The 24,887-nt window shown below is 39.8% G+C and overlaps 1 long non-coding RNA gene across 2 annotated transcripts; it reads left to right on the top strand.

Annotated features, from left to right (window-relative positions):
• Positions 1 to 7,306: 7,306 nt before the first annotated feature.
• LOC146382985 (uncharacterized) lies at positions 7,307 to 24,007 on the top strand. 2 transcript variants are annotated; one of them, XR_014800707.1, is made up of 3 exons: positions 7,307 to 7,581; positions 22,019 to 22,119; positions 23,296 to 24,007. It is a non-coding gene; the product is annotated as an uncharacterized LOC146382985 (long non-coding RNA). The 2 variants fall into 2 exon arrangements; XR_014800708.1 differs by lacking the exon at positions 7,307 to 7,581 and adding an exon at positions 20,465 to 21,125.
• Positions 24,008 to 24,887: the final 880 nt, after the last annotated feature.

Raw genomic sequence — 24,887 nt, 5'->3', positions numbered from 1 at the left:
TTGTCACTCCTCTGTGCCTTAGAACAGAATTTCATCTTTTTGTTGGTCTGCTTGGACTGCTATCCACACTGCTTATTGCAGCTGTGTGCCTTCATACATTGCCAAAAACTGAGTAATAAGATATAAAAACTGTCCTCTGCAGACAGTCTGTGTTTCACTTCGTGCTTTTTTTGTGATATATTTATTTCCTACACTTCTTCCTATTCATGAACCCTGCTGTCACCTCCCAAAGCCAACTTTTCAATCAACCTACCTACTCATAGCATAATTACTGTCTATCACACAAGCACGTCTACGTAGGTTGCATACCCAAAATTCTTCACTCCGTGTAGCCAAATACCCACACAAATGTTGTACCACGAATTCCACTTAAGAGTTTTTTTTAACTGGCCACATAAATTCAAGGCATTCCATAATAATGAAGAACATCATCCATATTTGAAAACAGAGTTAAACAGCAATATTATCTAACATGAGCGGAGAACTATCCACCGTGTAGAGGTCACAGAATACAATATGAAACTATAGACAGTTCAAGCAGATGCAGATTTTGTTTGTAGCAGAATGGATCTGTATTAGACTGCAAACGCGATCTTTCAGTGAAGCAAAGAAATGTCAGGATCACACGAAATAAAACACTGATCGCATGAGGTGTTGATATGGACCTAATCAAAGTGACTGAAAGTGGCCAAGCACACAAACATGGTCCTTTGATCTAAGGCAGGCTTTCTTTCTGCCCCTACTATTGAGATTAAGGAAAATTAGATTGCTTTCATGCCTTTGCAAATATCTTCATGTTAGGAATTAATTTTCCCTTGGCCCAAGATGCAATGAATAATAAATTGGCTGAAAAGTTCCCCATCTGTGAAGAAGGGTAGGAGCATGAATCTCTTGAGGGGAAACTTTAAGACTATAAACTCTTTCTGACTGGGTGTCTAAAAACTGTTTATTTCATACTTTTCAAAAGTCTAGACTGACTAGTGCTGCTATTACCTGTTGAAAGTATCAAAAAAGGAACATTGCATGACTCACTTATTTCTGGTCGACATAATATTTGCACATAGTAGTCGAAGCGGAAAGCCTCGTGGAAAAATTACTTTGTAAATATGCCTTTAATTGTGTTTTATTTTTCCTCAGGATGATGCAAATTATCCAGTGAATCACTCATCCTATATGCAGGCTGAATTACACAGGCCTTTGTTAGCTTGTTAAGTGGGCCTGGTGGTCAAAATGGATTTCACATTTTAATGGGCTTATAGAACCACTGGGCAGTTTGTTTTCCCACTGTAACCCACCCGTTGTATGTGCTAACTGGGATGCTTCTTAACGCAGTGCTTTTTATGATGGGGTGTAATTACTGTTAATTTGCCCCAAATAAGAGTGACCTCTTGTGTTTGTTGCACTCCCTTCCTAATAGGCTCTATTCCAGAACAATGAAAGAGTCCGACTACTGCGAAACAGTAGAGGATGGGGTGGTTAGCATTGTATATAACAGAAGCCAAGAAGATAACACTGAAATATTACTGTTATGGAACTTCATCTAGCATTTTGTTCTGCAATGTCAATAATGATGATATAAAAATTACTGATGCCTTTGTTACCTCTACCAACAGAACTTCTCATACAGCAGCTTGGCGAGCTTTAAATGGCAGACCATTGATTTTCCATTGTGTACAGATGGAGACGACAGTCAACCAGGTAAACAAACGCACAGCCATGACAGCAGCTATGGGAAATACCAGTTTTCTTTCCTTCTTCTTTATGTTTTCTTTTTTTTATCTTCTTGAAGCAGACAAATTGTCTAAATATTATTCAATATTACCTCTGTTGCTCCATACACTTTCTCCTTTCTCTACTTTCTCTGACACAAATATAAAGTTTTGCGATGTCAGCACATTGAGCTAAACTGTTAATTATATTGTTTTTTGCTTTCTCTAAGAGCGACCCCTCATTTTACTCGTTTGCTTTGTTGTCACATACTCACCTTCAGTTGAATATGTGTCTAGCGCCTATTTGCAGCAAGAGTCACCCCGTACTTGGGTCCATCTGTCATGTAGACTTTTTCACAACTTCAGTGTATTAATGTATTTAAGCAGCATTTAAACAACGCAAACACACTACCTGAGACACACGCATGTGTTCATGATCATTTAAACTTTGTATTTTCTCTCAGAAATTCAGATGTTTTAACAATTAGACATATACAGGAAAACATGTCGGGTGAGGATGCAGTCTTAATGGAAAATTGTACTGTCACACATATTCATGTTGGAAACCCATCTGTAAATGTGCGTCTTTTGCAAATAAGAAATGTTAGATTCATTTTGTGCCTTATTGACAGATTACAAGTCTCAAGTAAACCATCTGTAATTGATTTAATAAGGATGACTTCTAACTTTGAACATTTTGAAGAGAAATGCATTGCAGAGTTTCTGTGAATTTGATCTTCAGTGAGTGTAATCTCAGTTTGTGTGTCACTGCTCTGCAGGGTGTGACTTGACAGAGTGAAACATCTGTGGCTTCCATCGGTGCTCCTGACATGACTTTGTGTCTGTGTGGTTTAATCATTGCAATCTCCTACCCCCCATCCTGTGGTGACTCATCCTGTCTGACTGAGAACTTCTCCTCACCCAAATTGCAGCACTACACTACCACGTAATTCCCTCTTGGAAAAAGCAGATCAAAATGTTTTCTGCTGTATGATATTTTTATCCACCATCCAGCCAGAGTTGCAATTATAGCAAATATTCATACAATCAATTAAAGCCTCCTGTTAACTGTCAGATTGCAGCAGGAGGCACTCTTTTGACATAGCAGCAATGTTTAAACCGTGGCAGTGATGTTACTTCCACATGCACGGTCCACTGCTGACCACTGCAAACTAGAATAATCATGTCACAGGGTGTTAAGCACAGAGGAGCTTCATGTTTCAGGCTGTATTTAAAATAAATATAATCAAGAGGGAAAAAAATCAGAAAAGAAGAAATAAAGAGGTGTGGTTATGATAATTAACTGGGTGACTGGCTGTCCAGTTGTTTGGCTGGGTGACTCATTAAGATGATTTCATTACAATGTTCAAGTGGTGAAGCTGAAACTAGGAACAATGTTTGATGTGGAACATGCTGGTTCTTTTTAATGAAAAGCATCATCTCTATTTGGCATCACCTTGTAACCATGCTGGGTAAAAAAACTAACTGAAAACCAAAACAGACGTGCGAGCTGCTTAAAGTTTGAGATCACAATGATGGTGTTTTGTTTTTAAGGGGCGAAATTTTTTAGATGGAGCAGAATAGATAAGGGATTAGGGAACAATTATGGAAAAATAAATGTTCAAGACATATTGTAGAATTACTTGCATACAGTAAATTATAAATTCTGCTTGGTATTTGGTAATCAAGCATGGATGCTCAAATACACTTACAACATCTTTGGGTATATGAGGGTGTGAGTGATGTAAATGTCATTATCAGAGGATGTATACGAGACTCTGTGGGAAAAAATTATGTTGCAAGCTCTCATGCTCAAGATGACTTCAGTTAGCTAATTTTACTATGTTAGTTAATGAACATGCTACAATAAATACTTTATTAATAGGTATAATGTAGTATAGTATTAGTATAGTACACTAATATAGTAGGTACTATTACCACTTCGACTACTACTACTACAGTCGATCCCATTTGTAACCAATGTAACATGGCATTGGCTGAAAAAATATAAAAACACAATACATACATAATATTATAAAAACAACGGCACAGAAACCAAAAAGGTGAATAAAGTAAAGTATTATTATTATTATTATTATTATTATATTGGCTCTATAAATAAAATGAAACAGAGTCCGAGAATACCTCATAACTTCAAAGTGGAAAGGATTAGAAATACTATACAGTGAAGATGCCTGACGTCTGTCTGCTGTGCAAAAGCAATTTTTCAGTCCTAGGCTAACAAAGTCTAATTGCAGTTGAAAATGACCCAGGCACTGTCAGACTGTTTATTGAGCAACTAATCTGTGCTGCTGCTTCTTGCCTGAGGCCACAGAAATTAGTGGGACTTGATCAATGTCCCATCACTAGCTTGAGTCTCTAAACCACACATACAGTATGCAAAGCCCTCCACTGAAAACATGCTGAAAAGGGTCTTCATTAATCAATCCCATTAATGCAAGAGTGGGCTGGAGTGGGGATACACTGAAACAACCCAGGATATGGTAGTCACAGTGTGAGGTACTTAAAGCAATTCTCTTTGAAGTTCTGTGCTTGGTGTAAGTTTCAGTCTTATCTGTGAATGAAATATTAACCTCCAGACTGTTGGCTAAGTGTTTCATAAATATTGCATAATGTAGAAGAAGTAATTGGCTCCCCCATCTATAATGGTTGTCACCCTGGCCCACAGAAAAGTGAATGGCTATGTGGAAGATGGTGGCAAAGCTCATAATAGAATTTCACAGATCTCACTTGAATTATGTCCTGAGAAAGTCACTTACTGGCTGCTTGTTTGTAACTGTACAATAATTTTTTTTATATCGTGTCTGGGAAAAATCATTACATGTATTTATGACAGCTCAATAATTTATCTATCATCCAAATTTTCCAAACTATTTAGCTTATATTGATGTTTTATTTTCAGTCAATTCGTGGGAAGAAGTGTCAGCATTTTAAAATGTTGATAATACATTTAGGAACCAAACAGATTCTATTAGCCTGGCACAGCACACATGGTAAATGTGTTCTTGCCTCCCTTTCAATAGCTCAGTTACTCTGACTTGTTTATCTAACAGTGAGGATCAATATTTCTAATGAAAGGGGTATTTCAGTCATGTCAAAGCTTGAGGAGGTTCTTTCTTCATATAAATCACACCTTTACTGGCCCACATTTAAGAGATGAGGTCTTGAGAGATTAGCAAGCTTGGTGAAAATATCAGACTTGTGCCGAATTCTCAATATATGTTCTGATCTTGTCGGTTTACATTGTAGCAAGATTTTCAGAGCTTAGCTGAAAACCTTGCTACAGTGTCTGGAGAGATACCCATTACTTGTCAACTGAATAACAAAAAAATCAATCTGAAACTATTTTTTTAATAAGTCAAAGACATATGAAATAAGTTTTTAACAAAAATATTAAATTTTATAGAGTTTATTCTTCTCAACCAAATTTGTTTTCTGAGTTAAAATATGAAAATCCTGAGGATTTTCAATTCGGCGTGTTCTAATGAAGTGGAGCTTTCATCAAAAGGGGTCATAATTTGATTATTAACACAAAAGAGATGCAGGGATTTATTTTACAAAATGAAAGGGAGAGCCACTGCTGGAATTTTGCATCTTTTAAGTCTGGACCAGGTATTGTTATGTATTCTGCTTCGGCTCTGCGATCTCTTTTATGAAAAAGGCATCAGCACAGCAGTGCTGTGTTGACATGTACAAACTCTGCATGACTACGCAGTTTTGTAACCAAGGGGCGATGGTCTGAACTTTGGATGGAGGGGATTATGGAGCTGGGCTCAAATTTCAGTCGTAAGAAAGGCTCATCAGTGTCAAGCCGTCCGCTGTTGAGAGCGGGAGTAAGAGCTCATCCTTCTGTGGAGAATTTTGGATGCCACATTCAGCTCTGTCTTTTATCTTGCCGCTTGCAGATGCCTCAGTCCACGTGAGGATGGCTATCTGGGATTTGGGTCTAATACAATTTGTCTTCTCACATTCAGACTTTATATGTGTTTCTGTGCGTTTTATCATGGATGTAACACATGTTTGTAAAAACCTTTTCTGATGCCATTAATTTTCTTGAAGGCCAAGCTAATTGCCTACAAATTCAAAATGAATAACTAATAATAATGAAAATATCAATAATAATAATGTTTATTTACATTTTTTTAAAACTTAATTGCAAAACGGCTTAAAAAGGCTTTCTGAAATCCGGATAAGAGTACACACAGTAAACTTAGTCCCTGCAGAGAGTGAATTGGATTCGATGCGATCAACAGACTGTGATATAGGGAAGATGTGGTATCAACTGATCTCTCGCTAAATGCTATGAAAAATCCTGTCTGTGTGAATGACCTGCAGGACACACATCTAGTAAACAACTTTGTGCCTTTGTCCTCACAGACACAGACTTGTCTGTCCAGTCTGCACCACGCCATTTCTGTTCTGTTAAATTTTGCAGTACATCTTTTATATTTGCAGCATGATGTCAGCTCAGATTAACCTCGAGTGGAATCAGTCAGTGCAATTACTTCACTGTTCCTGACTGAATGTGAATACATTCATAAGCAGAGAGGCATCCCATTTGATAGTTGCCATCATGGGTATTGACCAGTCTACTCTACTGTACCACAAAGAAAATCTGAGAAGTCTCTTACTTTGTGCTTAAGTGGAATCTGTTATTTGTTTTGGAGTGCATCTTGAAACACTTAATCCCTTTCCCCACAAGTTGAGTTCTACAGGGCACGAATGAGGAGCTGTGGTGAAAGCATCTTCCCACTCCGCTATTCCAGCATGCTCCAGGGCAAACTCCGAGCTTCCCCACATGACAAAAAACATCTTGAAAGATATAAAGACATCACCACTTAACGGTTTCCAAGAATTCACTCCAGCTTCCTAACAGGAAAGAATAATGGATAATAATGTGTAAAGAAACGTCTTTTATTCCATTTGAAATTGAATTGATTTTGAATATTTTTTTTGTCACAGTTGATGCTATCTGCTGCCACAGATTTACTCCAGTAAAAGATAATGATTGAGTTCACGTTCAAATCTAGTATTTCTGTTTCAGATCTTGATTTAATATTCTTTGATGATTGTTATTCCTGGTTTTGGTTATCTTTCGTTTCCTGGTTTCCTTCCTTTGTATTTTTCTTAGCTTGTGTTTAATGTCTGTTCTCATGTTTTCTCTGTGCCTGTCCTGGTCCCATGTGTCGTGTCTAGTCACCCTTGTCTCTATGATCCCTCTGTTCCTGAGTCAGTCATGTCTGGGTGTGAAGCTCGTGTCTCCGTGTCTGTATCTTTGCGCATGTATCGTGCTTCCTGTTTTACATTGATAGTCCTTGTCCTATGCAGTGTTGGGGAGTAACGGAATACATGTAACTCCGATACGTATTTAAAATACAAAATATGAGTAACTGTATTCCGTTACAGTTACCGTTTAAAAAGGTGGTATTTAGAATACAGTTACTTTGTTGAAATAAATGGATTACACAGCAGTATTTTCCTGTTTCATATTGTGGCGGGTCAGGACTGTTTGGGTTTTGTTTGACAGCTATGTTCTGTTGTTGCAGGCGTTACGGTTGCCATGGTGACGCGCTCTCTCTGCGACTGTGTGTTTCCTGGGTGAGAGAGCACTTTTTTGTTGTTGTTGTTGTTGTGCTAAGCTAATAGGCCTAAAGAATGTAGTCTTATGGGCAGTGTAGTCCGTGCTGCAGGGAGAATGGACTGCCATACCCGTTATGTGTCTGTGAGCGTGAGGAGGGAGAAAAATGTGAGTGGAAAAGTACGAGTTGTCACCGAGCAGAAACGGGAGCTGGAAGCATTTAAATGTAATAATAACCACTGCAGCCAAGAAGAGTGCCTGACGAGCCCAGTTGTAAGTAAGCTATTAAGACTCGACTGTACACTGTGTTCGTGTTTTCCTCCGAAACAATAAGTTCAGTTGGAGCAGCCTTTCAACGCCTCTCTCTGTCTCTATTTTTCGGCTACGAGCCCGACACGGAACCCGACGTATTAGTCAGAGGTCCCTTTACTACGGTTCGGAGCCGTGGACCTTCAGTAATAGTAATAAATCACACAGCAACAGTAAATTCATGTAGTTGTAAAAAGCATGATAATATATATAGTATATAGTATTCCAAAGTATTCAGAATACGTTACTCTCATTGAGTAACATAACGGAACACGTTACAAAATACATTTTGGGGCATGTATTCTGTAATCGGTAGTGGAATACATTTTAAAAGTAACCTTCCCAACACTGGTCCTATGTCAGTGTATTCTGCTTTCCTTCCTTTGCAAGCTCCTTTGACTTCCTTTGTCTCGTTATGTCTGATTTGTCCAGCTGTGTTACCACCTGTTCCCCATCCTCTCGTTGTCCTGCTTGTGTATTTAAGCCCTGTGTTTTTCTCTGTCTGTCGTTGTGTTGTACCAGTCCTGTGCTATGGTTTTCCTAGGTGCTTCTGGTACTGTTTAGTTAGTTTTCTTGTATTTTGTGTTCAAGTTTTCTCCAGCAATAAAGCTGCCACTTTTAGTTAATCACCCTGTCTCCGAGCATTTCGGGCCTATCCTGCCTGCCACAGCATACACCTTGACATAAACTTAAAACTGTTATAGTAAAATGAAGCATTAGATTTCTTGGAGTTGACAGGTGTGCTGAAGACAAAGAAAGGAAGAATTATAAGTAATAAGAATTATAGCACAAGGAGCATATTCATAAACATAATCTTAGTTTTGTTTTTTTTTAAAGTTTGCATTAGCTCCCCTTTTAAAAGACTCACTCTTTACTTAAAACACGATATAGCTTATCAGGAAAGAAATTAAGGTATAACATTAAATTGAAATATAAGAGACCCTTGCTCCGCTATCTAATATTTCTAAATGTTCCAGGGTTTTTGATCATTTTTATTTCATAAACAGTTTTTCAGATGTAAATGCAATGCACTCAGATGCAACTATTAGTCTGAACAAGTTATAGTATGGTGGGCAAAAGTGTAGGCTTGAGACGTAGGTGCTAAAATGTGTGTGATTACAAGGAAATAGGTGACTGAGTTTAAATGCTCATTCTATTCGACAATACAGGGCCACCAATTTAAAAGGTTGCATATTAACTACATGTTATAATGCAATTGTGCTTTCCACCATAAGGTGAGGTGAGGATATCAGCAGACTTAATACAACAAAGTGATAACATTCTCTTTAAGCTCAATACTTTTATTGATTTCATTCAATTTTGTCCCACTCAGTGGTTATATAATCTGGCAACTGGGCAGAGGTTAGTCAGGACGTCATTACTGCCTGCTTCTCCTGGCTGGAGAGTATTTAGTCAGATCTTAGATCAGTTGTTTCTTCATGGTTAGTCAACAACTATTTGCTATCTAGCAAGCTTACTTCTCAGCTCTCTCTTATGTCGTGTGTGTCTCTGAACTAGCTGACCATGCTAGAAAAGTGCAGGACAAGTTCTCTCCTCCAGTGGGATTCCAAAAGGGGTCATGTAAACCAAGAAAGTGAATACTTTTCAAAACTTGACCCCCCCCCCCCCAAAAAAAATAAAAAATAAAAAATTACACTTTGGATTCCAATGTGTTATATAAACATAAAATAAAAGAAAGGGCCACATAAAGTATGCAGCTCTTTCTTGTTAAAATTACCTGAATTTTAATACAGGATTAAAAAATAGTTCAGGCAGTTTAATGATAATAAAAATGTCGGTAAAAGCACACGTTGATTGATGAACATCTTAGTCCAAAAAACATGGAGCCTCTCTTCCTTCTATGTGATAGAACCGCTCTGTAAATCACAATTGAACAGTCCAGTTTTTGTTTTCTCTGAGGAGAGACTGGAGCTGCTGTTCACAGGCCTCCCAGTGTCACATCTGATACTCACCGTGCCAGCACATTTCTATCAGCAGCATCAAGAGCTAACCATCACGTTGATAGAAAAAACCCCAGCTTTATGCTTGTCTGATGTGAGAGCAGTGTATGTTAACTGATTAATAACCTGCTATGCAGAGCTGTGGGAGATAATAAGTGGCTTATTTCCCCTGACTGGCATTTATCCCACCATTTTTCCCATGACCACTAACACCATTACATCCACAAGCATCCAATGTGCTTTCAACCCCTCCCCCCCTCCCCAAAAAAGACTGTGACTTCATATATAAACACTTTTTTAAAACGTAAATTTAGTTTCAAACAAACAGATATATTGCTATTTGTAAGGCAAATAAAAAAAACTGCTTTCTCTCTTTTACACCCAAATTTGAGCCGGTACACTGAATTTCTCTGAGAAATCAGAAATTAATCAAGCATAACATCCAACCACTAAAGCAAATTAACCATTAATTACCCATTACAGGAACATAAAAAAATGATTATGACAATTTCCAGTACTGGTAATTTAGAGCAGCTATCAAATAAAACTTTCATTGGGTGGTGGCCTAATAAATTTGCTTAGCACTGTATGTGAATGTAAGCATATTTTGCTGAGAGATGTATCAGACACGATTGAGTTTCATTTATATTGTTCTTGGTTAGAAGTAATAGAAACATTATAAAGTACGATGGGGCGTGTTGGCGGTGGAATGAGTAGCACTTCTTGCCTCACAGCAAGACGCTTCCTGGTTTGAAGCTGGCCTTTCAGTGTTGAGTGTCTTTCAACCCTCACACTCTTTACATGAAGTGCATGAAAAGTGCTTGGATGGTGTACTGAAAAAGTGGAGTGTGAAATCACATATTGTATATATCCTCAGTATTTGCCATTTTCATTCTGTGGCAGAAAGGGAGGGACTAACAAACAATTTTCAGCCAATAGTAGGAGAATACAATATCACTGTGGACGGTAATGCCAGTGATAACTAGCAAGTAATTATATATATTGATGTTGGATTTGCTGTGGTTTTGTTTGGTATTTATGTTGGTTACATTGTCATCTTTACCTTATGAGAACTTAATAACATTTTAATCACATGAATATTCAATTCAATTCAATTTTATTTATATAGCGCCAAATCACAACAAAAGTCGCCTCAAGGCGCTTCATAGATACAGAGAAAAACCCAACAATCATATGACCCCCTATGAGCAAGCACTTTGGCGACAGTGGGAAGGAAAAACTCCCTTTTAACAGGAAGAAACCTCCGGCAGAACCAGGCTCAGGGAGGGGCGGCCATCTGCTGCGACCGGTTGGGGTGAGAGAAGGAAGACAGGATAAAAGACATGCTGTGGAAGAGAGACAGAGGTTAATAACAGATATGATTCAATGCAGAGAGGTCTATTAATACATAGTGAGTGAGAAAGGTGACTGGAAAGGAAAAACTCAATGCATCTTGGGAATCCCCCGGCAGCCTACGTCTATTGCAGCATAACTAAGGGAGGATTCAGGGTCACCTGGTCCAGCCCTAACTATATGCTTTAGCAAAAAGGAAAGTTTTAAGCCTAATCTTAAAAGTAGAGATAGTTTCTGTCTCCCGAATCCAAACTGGAAGCTGGTTCCACAGAAGAGGGGCCTGAAAACTGAAGGCTCTGCCTCCCATTCTACTTTTAAATACTCTAGGAACAACAAGTAGGCCTGCAGAGCGAGAGCGAAGTGCTCTAATAGGGTGATATGGTACTACAAGGTCATTAAGATAAGATGGGGCCTGATTATTTAAGACCTTGTATGTGAGGAGCAGGATTTTGAATTCAATTCTGGATTTAACAGGAAGCCAATGAAGGGAAGCCAAAACAGGAGAAATATGCTCTCTCCTTCTAGTCCCTGTCAGTACTCTTGCTGCAGCATTTTGGATTAGCTGAAGGCTTTTCAGTGAGTTTTTTGGACATCCTAATAATAATGAATTACAGTAGTCCAGCCTGGAAGTAATAAATGCATGAACTAGTTTTTCAGCGTCACTCTGAGACAGGATATTTCTAATTTTAGAGATGTTGCGCAAATGGAAGAAAGCAGTCTTACATATTTGTTTAATATGTGCGTTGAAGGACATGTCCTGGTCAAAAATGACTCCAAGGTTCCTCACAGCGTTACTGGAGGCCAAGGTAATGCCATCCAGAGTATGAATCTGGTTAGATACCATATTTCTAAGATTTTCAGGGCCGAGTACAATAACCTCAGTTTTATCTGAATTAAGAAGCAGAAAGTTAGCGGCCATCCAGGTCTTTATGTCTTTAAGACATTCCTGCAGTTTAACTAATTGGTGTGTGTTATCTGGCTTCATGGACAGATAGAGCTGGGTGTCATCTGCATAGCAGTGAAAATGTATGCTATGTCTTCTAATGATGCTGCCTAAGGGAAGCATGTATAATGTAAACAGAATTGGTCCTAGCACTGAACCCTGTGGAACTCCATAATTAACCTCAGCGTGTGAAGAGGACTCTCCATTTACATGCACAAATTGGAGTCTATTAGATAGATATGATACAAACCACTGCAGCACAGTACCTGTAATACCTACAGCATGTTCTAATCGCTCTAATAGGATATTATGGTCAACAGTATCGAACGCTGCACTGAGGTCTAGCAGGACAAGCACAGAGATGAGTCCACTGTCAGAGGCCATAAGAAGATCATTTGTAACCTTCACTAAAGCTGTTTCTGTGCTGTGATGAGCTCTGAAACCTGACTGAAACTCTTCAAATAAACCATTCCTCTGCAGATGATCTGTTAGCTGTTTGACAACTACTCTTTCAAGGATTTTTGATATGAAAGGAAGGTTGGAGATTGGCCTATAATTAGCTAAGACTGCTGGGTCTAGAGATGGCTTTTTGAGTAAAGGTTTAACCACAGCCAGCTTGAAGGCCTGTGGTACATAGCCGACCATTAGAGATAGGTTGATCATATTTAAGATCGAAGAATTAATCAATGGCAGGACTTCTTTGAGCAGTTTTGTAGGAATGGGGTCTAAAAGACACGTTGATGGTTTGGAGGAAGTAATTATTGAAGTTAACTCAGAAAGATCAATTGGAGAAAAAGAGTCTAACTTAACATCAATGGTACTAAGAGTAGCTGTAGATAATATTACATCTGTGGGATGATTACTGGTAATTTTTTCTCTAATGTGTAATGGGGAAGTCTTTAGGACCCAGGGAACCCAATGGAGGGTATAAAAGAGGAAGTAGCAGCAACAATGGTTGTGTGAGTAGGTGAAGAGCCTGAGAAGTTTTAATTGTCTGCTACACAAACAGTTGTTTTAAACCTCTACAGCAGAGGTTCGAGGTACAGGCTGTTTTTCTTTTAGTGCTTTTTTAAAAATTTGTTGAAATGTATTTGATGTTTATTGTATTTTATGTTTTTAGTAGTGATTTTTAGAAGATAAGCCAGGTGTGCAGCAAACAGTTGTCTGCTGGAGGTATGTTAACTTAATATATTTGACATTAAAAAAAGTATATTGATCCACTATAATCTAATTTATATTGTATTGCCTCCTGCAGGGCAGGCTGCACATGTGAATTTGTCACTGTTTTTTCCTCCTTCTCCTTTTTGTTGCGTTTTTGGTTTTAGTAGGGTCACCTTTTAAAACTGTTTTTTTATGCCGGGTTTGTTTTTATTTCTACTGGGCTGGTGCAATATTAGTTGGGCAATGTGCAATCCCTGAGCTGGGCTCTTACCTTAGGGGAAGTAGGTCTTTTTAGAGGTGCTCCGTGTGGATTTGCAGTGAATAAGTTTTATTAAGAGTGATTTTAGTGCCACCGATTATTGCCTGAACTAAAACACTTAGTGCATGCGATAAGTGTTCTGTTGGGCTCGTATTTATTTGGGGTGGATTTGTTTCTTTTAAAGCAACGAGCATCTGGGACCACCGGGGCAAAGCAAGCCCTCAGGTGATAGCTGCATTGCTGGCAGGTTGCACCAAGACTATTTTGTGTTCGTTAGTGACCTTTCCCATTTTGATGTTTTAGGCCTTTTGCAAACCCTTTGTGTTCTTTTAAAATAATAAATTTTAACATATCTGACTGATATTGACCCTCTTGTCCCGGTTATTCTGGGCTCGTTCCTGTAAGAGCTTTGGGCCTGAAAGTTTGCACAAGTAGTATAGAGGCCCTTAGCGGTTACTCGGTGGCTTTTACTCGCTACATTATTTGGCGTTGTCGACAGGATACAGGTCATATCAGTTACGGTGTTTGGTTTTTATTTTAGTGTGGCCCTGTTTATTTTAGTAAGAGTGTTAGAGGAGAGGAGGAAAAACAGTGACATCTTCTACGGAGGAGAAGCCAACTGTTGGGCTGCCACGTGGATAATAAACCTCCTTCGCCGACCCTATGGACGACGTACAGGCCCTCTTGGAGCAGCTGCAGCAGCTAAAAGCAGCAAATGAACAGTTGAGAGACCAATTACAGGAACGTTCTCCTGTGACTGGTCCAGTGCCAGATCCAGTGCCGGGTCCATCTACTGTGCCATCAAATATGAACCCAATAAATGAAGCTACAAATGTGTGTTACGTTTATGCACCTCGGGAGCGCAAATGCCCAAGGTTTACTGGTAAATTGTCAGTGGACTTGTCAACTGTTGACCAGTGGGTTGAAGAAGTATGTAGATGCCTGGAGACTCGTCCTATGTCAAGAGCAGCACAAGTGATGTTTGTGATGGACCATCTTGATGGCAGTGCTAAATCTGAGGTCTGTTTTCATTCGAGTACCAGTAGAGACACTCCTGATAAGATTTTTGATATTTTAGTTGAGAACTATAGCTGCACTCAGTCATATGTAGCTGCCCAGCTACAGTTCTTCCAGCGCACCCAGCGAGAAGGGGAATCTCTGCGAGATTACTCTCATGCCCTTAAATCTTTAATGGACACTGTAATCTGTAAGACACCAGGTGGTATTCCAAATTCTGATATATTGCTAAGGGACCAGTTTACTGAACATGTCCATGATGATATGCTGCGCAGAGAGTTGAAACAGCGGGTCCTTCAAACACCAGACATGTCGTTTCTTGCCCTACGCAGTATTGCCCTTAAGTGGGCTGATGTAGGTAGGCAGGGAGGGAAAACTAGGTCCCGAGCCTATTCTTGTGATACGAACTGTCAGGTAGTAGAGGGAGTAAATGCAGAGATGCATGCAGTCACCGCTAGGCCTAATGATGACATTCTACAGATAAAAGAGTGCCTTCGAAAACAACAGGTTCAGTTGGATACGCTCATGAAGCAAATGTCTGTCCATTTTTCACAGCCCTCTCAGACTGGATTAACCCCGACCCCTCCCACAACTAGGCCTTTTCGTTTCCAGGCAGATGGAAAGCCAATTTGCCATCGGTGTGGTAGGGCGGGTCATATTGCCAGGTTCTGTAGGGTAAAACAAACCCGGCATAAAAAAACAGTTTTAAAAGGTGACCCTACTAAAACCAAAAACGCAACAAAAAGGAGAAGGAGGAAAAAACAGTGACAAATTCACATGTGCAGCCTGCCCTGCAGGAGGCAATACAATATAAATTAGATTATAGTGCATCAATATACTTTTTTTAATGTCAAATATATTAAGTTAACATACCTCCAGCAGACAACTGTGTTTGCTGCACACCTGGCTTATCTTCTAAAAATCACTACTAAAAACATAAAATACAATAAACATCAAATACATTTCAACAAATTTTAAAAAAAGCACTAAAAGAAAAACAGCCTGTACCTCGAACCTCTGCTGTAGAGGTTTAAAACAACTGTTTGTGTAGCAGACAATTAAAACTTCTCAGGCTCTTCACCTACTCACACAACCATTGTTCACAGCTGCTCGTCAGTGGAAATGAAAAGCACCTGCTGCTACTTCCTCTTTTATACCCTCCATTGGGTTCCCTGGGTCCTAAAGACTTCCCCATTACAAATGATAAAAATTTTATTTGTGAAGAAGTTCATGAAGTCATTACTAGTTAACGTTAAAGGGATGGTTGGCTCAACAGAGCTCTGACTCTTTGTCAGCCTGGCTACAGTGCTGAAGAGAAACCTGGGGTTGTTCTTATTTTCTTCAATCAGTGATGAATAGTAAGATGTTCTGGCTTTGCGGAGGGCTTTCTTATAAAGCAGCAAACTATTTCTCCAGGCTAAATGATGATCCTCTAAATTTGTGACACGCCATTTCCTCTCCAGATTACGAGTCATCTGCTTTAGGGTACGTGTTTGAGAATTATACCACGGAGTCAGGTACTTCTGATTAGAGACCTTAGTTTTCACTGGAGCTACAGTATCCAGAGTCGTACGTAGTGAGGAGGTGAAATTATTAACAAGATAATCAACCTCTGTTGGGGTAGCGTTCAGATAGCTGCTCTGCTCTGTGTTGGTACAGGGCATTGAAGATGATAACAGTGGGTGGATTATATTCTTAAACTTAGTTACAGCGCTTTCAGAAAGACATCTACTTTGATAAAATCTACTCTCCACTGCTGTGTAATCAATTATTGTAAATGTAAATGTTATCAGGAAATGATCAGACAGGAGAGGGTTTTCAGGAAACACTGTTAAATGTTCAGTTTCTATGCCATATGTTAAAACAAGATCTAGAGTGTGATTAAAGTGGTGGGTGGGTTCTTTTACATTTTGAGAGAAGCCAATTGAGTCTAATAACAGACTAAATGCCATGTTGAGGCTGTCATTTTTAGCATCTACATGGATGTTAAAATCACCCACAATAATTATTTTATTTGAGCTCAGAACTAAATTAGATATAAAGTCTGAGAAATCAGACAGAAACTCTGTGTAAGGCCCAGGTGGACGATAGATGATAACAAGTAAGACTGGTTTCTGAGTTTCACAGCTGGGGTGGACAATGTTAAGCATCAGGCTTTCAAATGAATTAAAAGTCTGTCTTGGTCTTTCATTAATTAATAGGCTGGTGTGAAAAATTGCTGCCACACCGCCCCCTCGGCCTGTGCTTCGAGGTTTCTGGTAGTTAGAATGACTCGGGGGTGTTGATTCATTTAAACTAACATAATCATCCTGCTGCAACCAGGTTTCTGTAAGGCAGAGTAAATCAATTTGTTGATCAATTATTAAGTCATGTACTAACAGAGACTTGGAGGAGAGAGACTTAATATTTAATAATCCACATTTCACTGTTTTACTCTTTGGTTCAGATGTGGATACTGTATTGTTCTTTCTTTTTGATTGTTTATGTTTAAGTTGTTTGTTGCTGGTTTTTAGTTTGTTTTTTGTCTTTTTGGAAGCTGACACAGTCTCTATGGAGATGGGTTTTTGGGGGGGTAGCAGGAGGAGAGAAGCTGCAGAGAGGCGTGTAAGACTGCAACTCTGCTTCCTGGTCCCAACTCTGGATAGTCATATTTTGGGGGGTTTAATAAATTTGTCCATATTTCTAGAAATGAGAGCTGCTCCATCCAAAGTGGGATGGATGCCGTCTCTCCTAACAAGACCAGGTTTCCTCCAGAAGGTTTGCCAATTATCTATGAAGCCCACATCGTTTCTGGGACACCACTCAGACAGCCAGCAATTTAAGGAGAACATGCGGCTAAACATGTCACTCCTGGTCTGATTGGGGAGGGGACCAGAGAAAACTACAGAGTCCGACATTGTTTTAGCAAAGTTGCACATCGATTCAATATTGATTTTAGTGACCTCCGATTGGCGTAACCGGGAGTCATTACTGCCGACGTGAATTATGATTTTACTGAATTTACGTTTACCCTTAGCCAGCAGTTTTAAATTTCCTTCAATGTCGCCTGCTCTGGCCCCTGGAAGACAATTGACTATGGTTGCCGGTGTCTCTAGCTTCACATGTCTGAGAACAGAATCACCAATTACCAGAGTTTGACCCCCGGCGGGTGTGTCACCGAGTGGGGAAAAACGGTTAGACACATGAACGGGTTGGTGGTGTACCTGGGGCTTCTGTTTAGGACTATGCTTCCTCCTCACCGTGACCCAGCCGCCCTCTTTCCCCAGCTGCTTGGGGTCTGCCGGGGAACAGCTAGCGGGGCCTACGCTATCTTCGGCTGCACCAGCTACAGGGGCCTGGCTAGCTACGGGTGAATGAAGGGTGCGAAGCCGAGTCTCCAATTCAGTAATCCTGGCCTCCAGAGCTGCAAATATGCTACATTTGTTACAGATATCATTACTGCTAAAGGAGGCCGAGGAGTAACTAAACATCTGACACAATGAGCAAGAAAGTGCAGGAGGGACAGGTGAAGTAGCCATGGTGCTAACGAGTCGGCTACGAGCTAAGCTAAGCTAGCGAAACAGTACAGAGACAGTGAGTGAATACTTTGGCTATAAATTAGGTAGTGAGTACACAGAAAGTGTGCTTCGGATGAAGCACGTGAAGATTATACTATGAAAGAAGAATGTATTTAAAAGTTGTTAATTAAATTGCTAAGCAAATAAGCTACTCAGAAACACCACTGTGTTTGAGCAGGAACAGGAAGTGATACTCTACCACAGAGCGAGCGAACACCAAGTGACAGCGCCACCAAGAGATATGGTAGCTAGTATGATAATTGGGGCCACACCTCACAATTTCTGGGAATTGAGTCGATCGATTTGAGACAGAGCCTTATATTCATGAAGTAGATTATTAAGTATGTCACTATATGGACAAAGAAGTGGGCCACCGACAGACAGTGTTGGGGAGTAACGGAATTAAAATACAAAATATGAGTAACTGTATTCCGTTACAGTTACTGTTTAAAAAGGTGGTATTCAGAATACAGTTACTTTGTTGAAATAAATGGATTACACGGCGGTCTTTTCCTGTTTCATGTTAGGCTATGCCCTCTATTTTTGGTAATTCCACGCTGGTGGAACCCCAAACAAAATACGCATTAAGAGGCTCTAATTCCTGTGTCTCAATCTCACGGCCCATGTCACCTCTACTTGCAGCCCACATAATGACGTGAAGAAATATTGTTTAAAATTATTATTCAAAAAGTCTTTTAATATGAAGGCAATATGAGCAGAGTGCTACAGGCATTGCCCTATAGGGCTTTGGAGTTGACGTCACGCCGCAATGCATTGTGGGAGCGCGGCACCATTTTCGGGGTCTACGAATCAAAACAAACACACTGTGTTGGAACGACGATTACAAGATACTTAAAAGCAGCTCAAAAGAGAATGGACTGTATAGAGACCGATTTCGTTCAGAGGCAAAGCAGCGGTACTTGCAGAAAATAGCGTGCATTGGAAATGTGGACCCGTATGAAATACGGCCGTGGAGTAGAAACCCTGAAGATCTACCGCTATTGACGTAGCCTGACATATTCTCGTACCTTATCTGTGGAATCAGCGCGTACAAGTCGTCATTCAAACAAAGGTAAGTCAGCTCGAGTACTGCGAGTGAAATGCGTTTGATTTCCCTGCAAACATTCCCATTAGGGCAGCATAAATTCATTCATGAGGGGAAATTACAGTGAGAACATGTGGAGGCTGTTAGAGGGATAACATAGTGAGTTCAGTGCATTGATGTGACATTGTCCTGATGGATTTAGTTATTCTTTATGGTTAAAGATGATTTATTCATATTTATTATAAATAATTCTAATTATACATCTTGCTTCAATATTTGTATCTTGTGTCACTAAAAATACATTTTATTTTAGTTTTATACATTGATTAATGACCTGCAGAATCTCCTTATCATATTAAGTGATTCATAATTGTCACTTTATGCTTTCTCCATCTCTAAAGTGATGACATCCTTGCATTACATACTTTAGGTTCATTTTCTGCAGGCAGGTTTCTGACAGAGAACAGGCAGATTTACACTATAACATGCAGCGTTCTATAGCTGGACACATAAAGAAATGAAAAATTACATGTATGTGCTAACTTTCTAAACACTTTGTTACATTTATGATAAAGTAGATTAAACACATTTAAGCCTTGGCTCATAGTTCTTGTCTTTAAATTAATTGTTTCAGGTCCTGCACTCTCAAAGACTGAATGAACCAGCATTGCAGCCATGGGTCATTGTGAGCATCACAGGGAAGGTTGAAGCCGCCCACTGCACCTGTAAGGCTGGAGTCGCGGAGACCTGCACCCATGTCGCTGCTCTTCTGTTTAATGTAGAAGCAACAGTGTTGATCTGTGGCACAAGGACTGTTACAGATGAACCTGCATACTGGGTTTTGCTGGGTAATATGACCAAGATACAGTCAGTGGTTGGCCATAAAATAGACTTCTCCTCTTCAGCTGCCCAAAAAAAGGCTCTTGATCAAAACATAAGCAGACCATCCGTATTAAAATTAAAAAATCCCACCTGCTACTGTGGAGGAGTTGTCACTGCTATAATGCCATAATGTTTTATCTAGGGGTCTAGATTTATGCCTGTAGTGCACTGCCGTGTAAATAATTTGCATTTACTGAATATGTACTGACTGAGTCCCACTGTTCAAAAATTGAATAAAGAAACAAACTAATTTTTGCCTCTTTTTTTTTTTTTTTTTTTTTAATTAAAATCACTTTATAGAACATAACATCAGTTACAATGTAGAATCCATGTCATTTATAGTTTACAAATGACAAAATGTTTACATAAAATCATGACAGTGTTTACATGATATCACCCACTACTAACATTACTTTATTTACTGTATCTTTTGGGGGAAAAAAATACCGCTATTTATACAGCAAAAGACTTAAGAATATTTAACAGGAGCAGGTTTCATTTTTCCCTGGTTTTACTACCACACTGTTCACCAAACGCAGCAAACCTTCACCATCTTATCCAGAAGGGTCACCTCTTCACCCTGACATGGAAGAAATAATCTGATTGGCATGGTGGTTTGTTTGAAGCAGGTCCCTTGTGTAGCGCTGGAACACAGTCATGATGTTTCATCCATTTCATAGACTGGTTTGTCTGCAATAATGCCAAATAATTAGCAACTCTATAAATAGAAGGTAGTTCTGCAAAATCACTCAGTAGGATGTTTGTTCTAATTTGCTATGAGCTCAGAGCGCATCGAAAATAAAACTAATAGGCTATAAAGAGTGATATGAACATATTTAGAGCTTACCGGAATGAAAATGTCTGGAGCACCAACAGATATTTGGAGATGGAAGAGAACTGGATATCAGCTCGTCTCACAGCTGCTATCCAGGCTAGACGCCTTCGTTTGGTAACATCGATACACGAGCTGCCTCATGTTGCGTTTGGGAAAGAATGAAAAGACAAACCCTTTTCAAGCTTATTCTCTTGCCGGTCGTGCGATCGAACATTGCAGCCGACCACACAGCAAGAACGAACCATGGCTGTTGAGTGTGCCTTCGCTCCTTTTTCACTTGCGCTTTGTTTAGACCCCCAAAAGGGCGGATCGGGCCAAAATCCTTTCCACGCCCACCCCCGTGACATCACGCTCCAAAGCCCTATACCCGTAATGTGCACACAAAAAAAGGAGAATTGAAAAGTACGAGTTGTCACCGACCAAAATCGGGAGCTGGAAGCATGTAAATATAATAATAACCACTGCAGCCAAAAAGAGTGCCTGACGAGCCCAGTTGTAAGTAAGCTATTAAGACTCGACTGTAAACTGTGTTCGTGTTTTCCTCCGAAACAATAAGTTCAGTTGGAGCAGCCTTTCAACGCCTCTCTCTGTCTCTTGCTAGCAAAGTTGACCCAAACAACAAAGTAAAGCTATTTTTCGGCTATGAGCCCAACACGGAACCCAACGTATTAGCCAGAGGTCCCTTTACTACGGTTCAGAGACACGGACCTGCTTTATATACGCGCGAAATAGTTTTCCATACGAGATCGCTGCAAAAAGTGCAGCCTTACCTAATGTCCACCCTACTGTTACTCATTTTATATTAAGACTTAAAAATCTGGTTGGTATTGCTATGGCGAATAACCAATATTACATTCATGTAGTTGTAAAAAGCATGATAATACATTAAGTTATCCAAAGTATTCTGAATACGTTACTCTCATTGAGTAACGCAACGGAATACATTACAAAATACATTTTGAGGCATGTATTCTGTAATCTGTAGTGGAATACATTTTAAAAGTAACCTTCCCAACACTGCCGACAGATTACACCTACAGGAGTTGTTCAGCCATGGAAACCCACACATGAAGATCCTGGTGCATAGTTTTTGTGCTGATGTTAATGACAGAGGGAGTTTTGGAATTTTGAATGCTGAGTCAGCAGAACGTTGGTGAACATGCTCTGTAATGTGACATTGTCGGACACCTCTTGGCTCATAAATGCTTCAGTTTGGTCCCATTTGATTGCTGATTACACTGACACGCTCAAATTCAATGAGCTCTTTAGAAACAACCAATTCTTTCACAAATGTTTGTAAAGGTAGAACGCATAGTATCATGCTTTTATGCACCTGTGGCAATAGAAGTAAAGTGAAGTGAAGTAAATTCTCCTTCTCATTCCTCTAGGTGTTATGGAACGGCTGTGTGCAGGCAGGAAAAGGACCCAAAGTGCAGACTCCGGAGACAGACGTGAACTCAAAACACCTTTAATGCTGAACTCAAAAAAGGTAACAAAACTGAGACTCCAAAAAACAAACTCAGGCAAACAGACAGAACACACAGTAAACAGTAGATCACGACACGGACAAACTGAAACACAGGGCTTAAATACACAGAGGGAGCAATCAGGGAATGGGTGACAGGAGGGAAACACAGCTGGGGCAAATCAGGCCTAACGAGACAAAGGAAGCACAACCAGACGCATTTACATGAGACAAGGACTTTCAAAGTAAAACAGGAAACATAACACAGACTGACCTTACAGACACAGGCTGTATCCCAATTCAGGGTCTGCAGCCTTAAAGGCTGCATTTCAAGGCCGATTACGTCACAGTGGCACGCCGAAGGCTGTCCCAATTCAAAGGCTGCTCGAAATGCGGCCCTCAAATGCGTCCTTCATTTCCCCGAATTTTAAGGCTGTGGCGGTGTAGACTTCGTGGTCCCATATATCCCACAATTCATAGCGCGGCAGTCGGTGTGGATAATTCTGCCGCAGACGGCAGAAGCGGAGCGGCCGAAGAGTAAACTGTGAAAATTAAGTACTGAATATTATGTCACTTATTTATGTGCAAATGTTTAATAATGAGGAACATGAAAACATTACTGTTGGCCACATGTCGGCAAAGTTATTTGCCATTAGCGATGTTTGTACGTTCAGCTTTTACTTGCTTTTAAAGCCTTTAAAATATAATAATACAATAGTCGACCTTAATCTTACAGAGAATGTGATGATTTTGTGGATAATTAAAGTCAGTCATATATCCACAAACACAACAAGCTGAAAGTCAGTGATGCTGCTCAGTTTGCAGTCCTGAATATCACGGCACAAGCAGGATTCACTGCACTGTTAATGTTAGCTATGTTATATTGCTGCCTCTGTTCGGTGGTGTCGAGCCAAATGGACTTTAACGTGTGTTTGAACGAGCTGACGGTTCACTCGTTAAGCTGAAAGAAAGATGCTTTAATCACAGAAGTCACACATGTGTCCACTGTACCATCTGGGAACTCTTCTTGTTTAGCACTCGTAATAACACAAACACTAAATCCTGTTTGTAGCAGTGTATACACCTGAGACTGTCACCTGTCTGTCTGTCCTACACTCGCTCTCTGTTTCTTTCTCTCTGATTGTGGAATAAAAGTATGAACATGTATTTATAAGTTACACTTGTGTTTGAATCCTGCAGCTTATCACACATTTGATTTCCATGTGTGACAACTGCAAGTGTCCAGAGTGAGGACAGACTGAGGGACCCACTGCTGCACATCATCTGTGAGGCTTTGCACCCCTGATGATCCACCAGGACAAACTCAGCAGTCTGTGAGGAAGAGGAGGAGGAAGAGCCAGCAGCAGCTGACAGATGGAGAGAATAGACAGACTGTTCCCTGTTTGTGAAGGACTGCTAGAAAAGTTTAAAATAACTAATTGTCTGTCCTGAATCAGTCTTATTAGGTAATGTTCAAATAATTTTATCATCCCAGTGTTTTCAGTGTGGGAGAAAGTACTCAGGGCCTTCAGGTTACACACTATGAAAGGCAGCAACAAGTTTAATATTCAGAAACCTAAAGTATGTATCAGCAGCAGAATGGACCTAAAAATTAATGTTTGTTTCAGTTCTATGAAGCTTTGAGTATTTTGGATTAGTAGTACTGCTGTGTTTGTTGCATTATATTGTTGTAATTGTTTATATGCTTTATATATTCTGAGGTAAGTTGATCTATAGTGTTACATCATATTCTATAATGATGTTATGTGTTTGTATACTTTCTGCCCAGTTTGACCTCTTGAAAAACATACATGTATGTTATTTATTAAATACTGGTTTGCACTATTCGTGATGGCTAATGCCAAGTGGCAGGCATGGTCAGTTGCGGCACATTAAACATCATATAAATGTACCTGCAAATGTCACTTCGTTTATCATATCTCAACAATGCCACGGACTTCAAAAACAACCCAGTCAGTCAGTAAATGGACTGGGACATCATCACAAAGAGATCTGGTGGTAGGTAGGGGCGATCGTGGCTCAAGAGTTGGCAGTTTGTCTTGTAATCGGAAGGTTGCCGGTTCAAGCCTCGGCTCTGACAGTCTCGGTCATTGTGTCCTTGGGCAAGACACTTCACCTGTTGCCTACTGGTGGTGGTCAGAGGGCCTGGTGGCGTCAGTGTCCGGCAGCCTCGCCTCTGTCAGTGCGCCCAAGGGCAGCTGTGGCTACAATGTAGCTTGCCATCACCAGTGTGTGAATGGGTGGATGACTGAATGTAGTGTAAAGCGCTTTGGGGTCCATTTTTTTTTACAATTGTAGCTGAAGACTTCCTGTCTTACAGGATTGATACAAATCATCATGATTTGTGTCCATAAAAATGTTTAGAAATACTGGCAACAAAGAATTAAATGAATGAACTGAACAGTGAGATGTACTGACAATTATTTAAGTTGTAATCTTTAACTGCTACTCATTCAGGATTTTTTGACAACAGAACAAATGGCTGCCTCATTTTCCAAATGTTTTACGTGCTGAATCTTAGATGAGTCTGAAATAATTTAACTCACAATAATGAGATTCTGATAATGATGTGGGAAGATTTTGGTTCGGTCAGTGGGAATAAAGGTGTAGATATGTTTGGCTTTTATTTTGGTAGATATAAAATAATGTGGCTCCAACAGACAATTCGACAGAAATGAACTGTCCTATTGTAAAATACAACACAATAGTATTGTTACAACATGAGCATTGGTAGCCACTAGGGTGAACACAAGTTTTCACTAAAATTTAAA

The sequence above is a fragment of the Perissodus microlepis genome, chromosome 7 (genome assembly GCF_051167445.1).
Source record: "Perissodus microlepis isolate ML-2025 ecotype Zambia chromosome 7, ASM5116744v1, whole genome shotgun sequence".
NCBI classification, from domain to species: domain Eukaryota; kingdom Metazoa; phylum Chordata; class Actinopteri; order Cichliformes; family Cichlidae; genus Perissodus; species Perissodus microlepis.
This window is presented reverse-complemented; position numbering and strand designations above follow the sequence as displayed.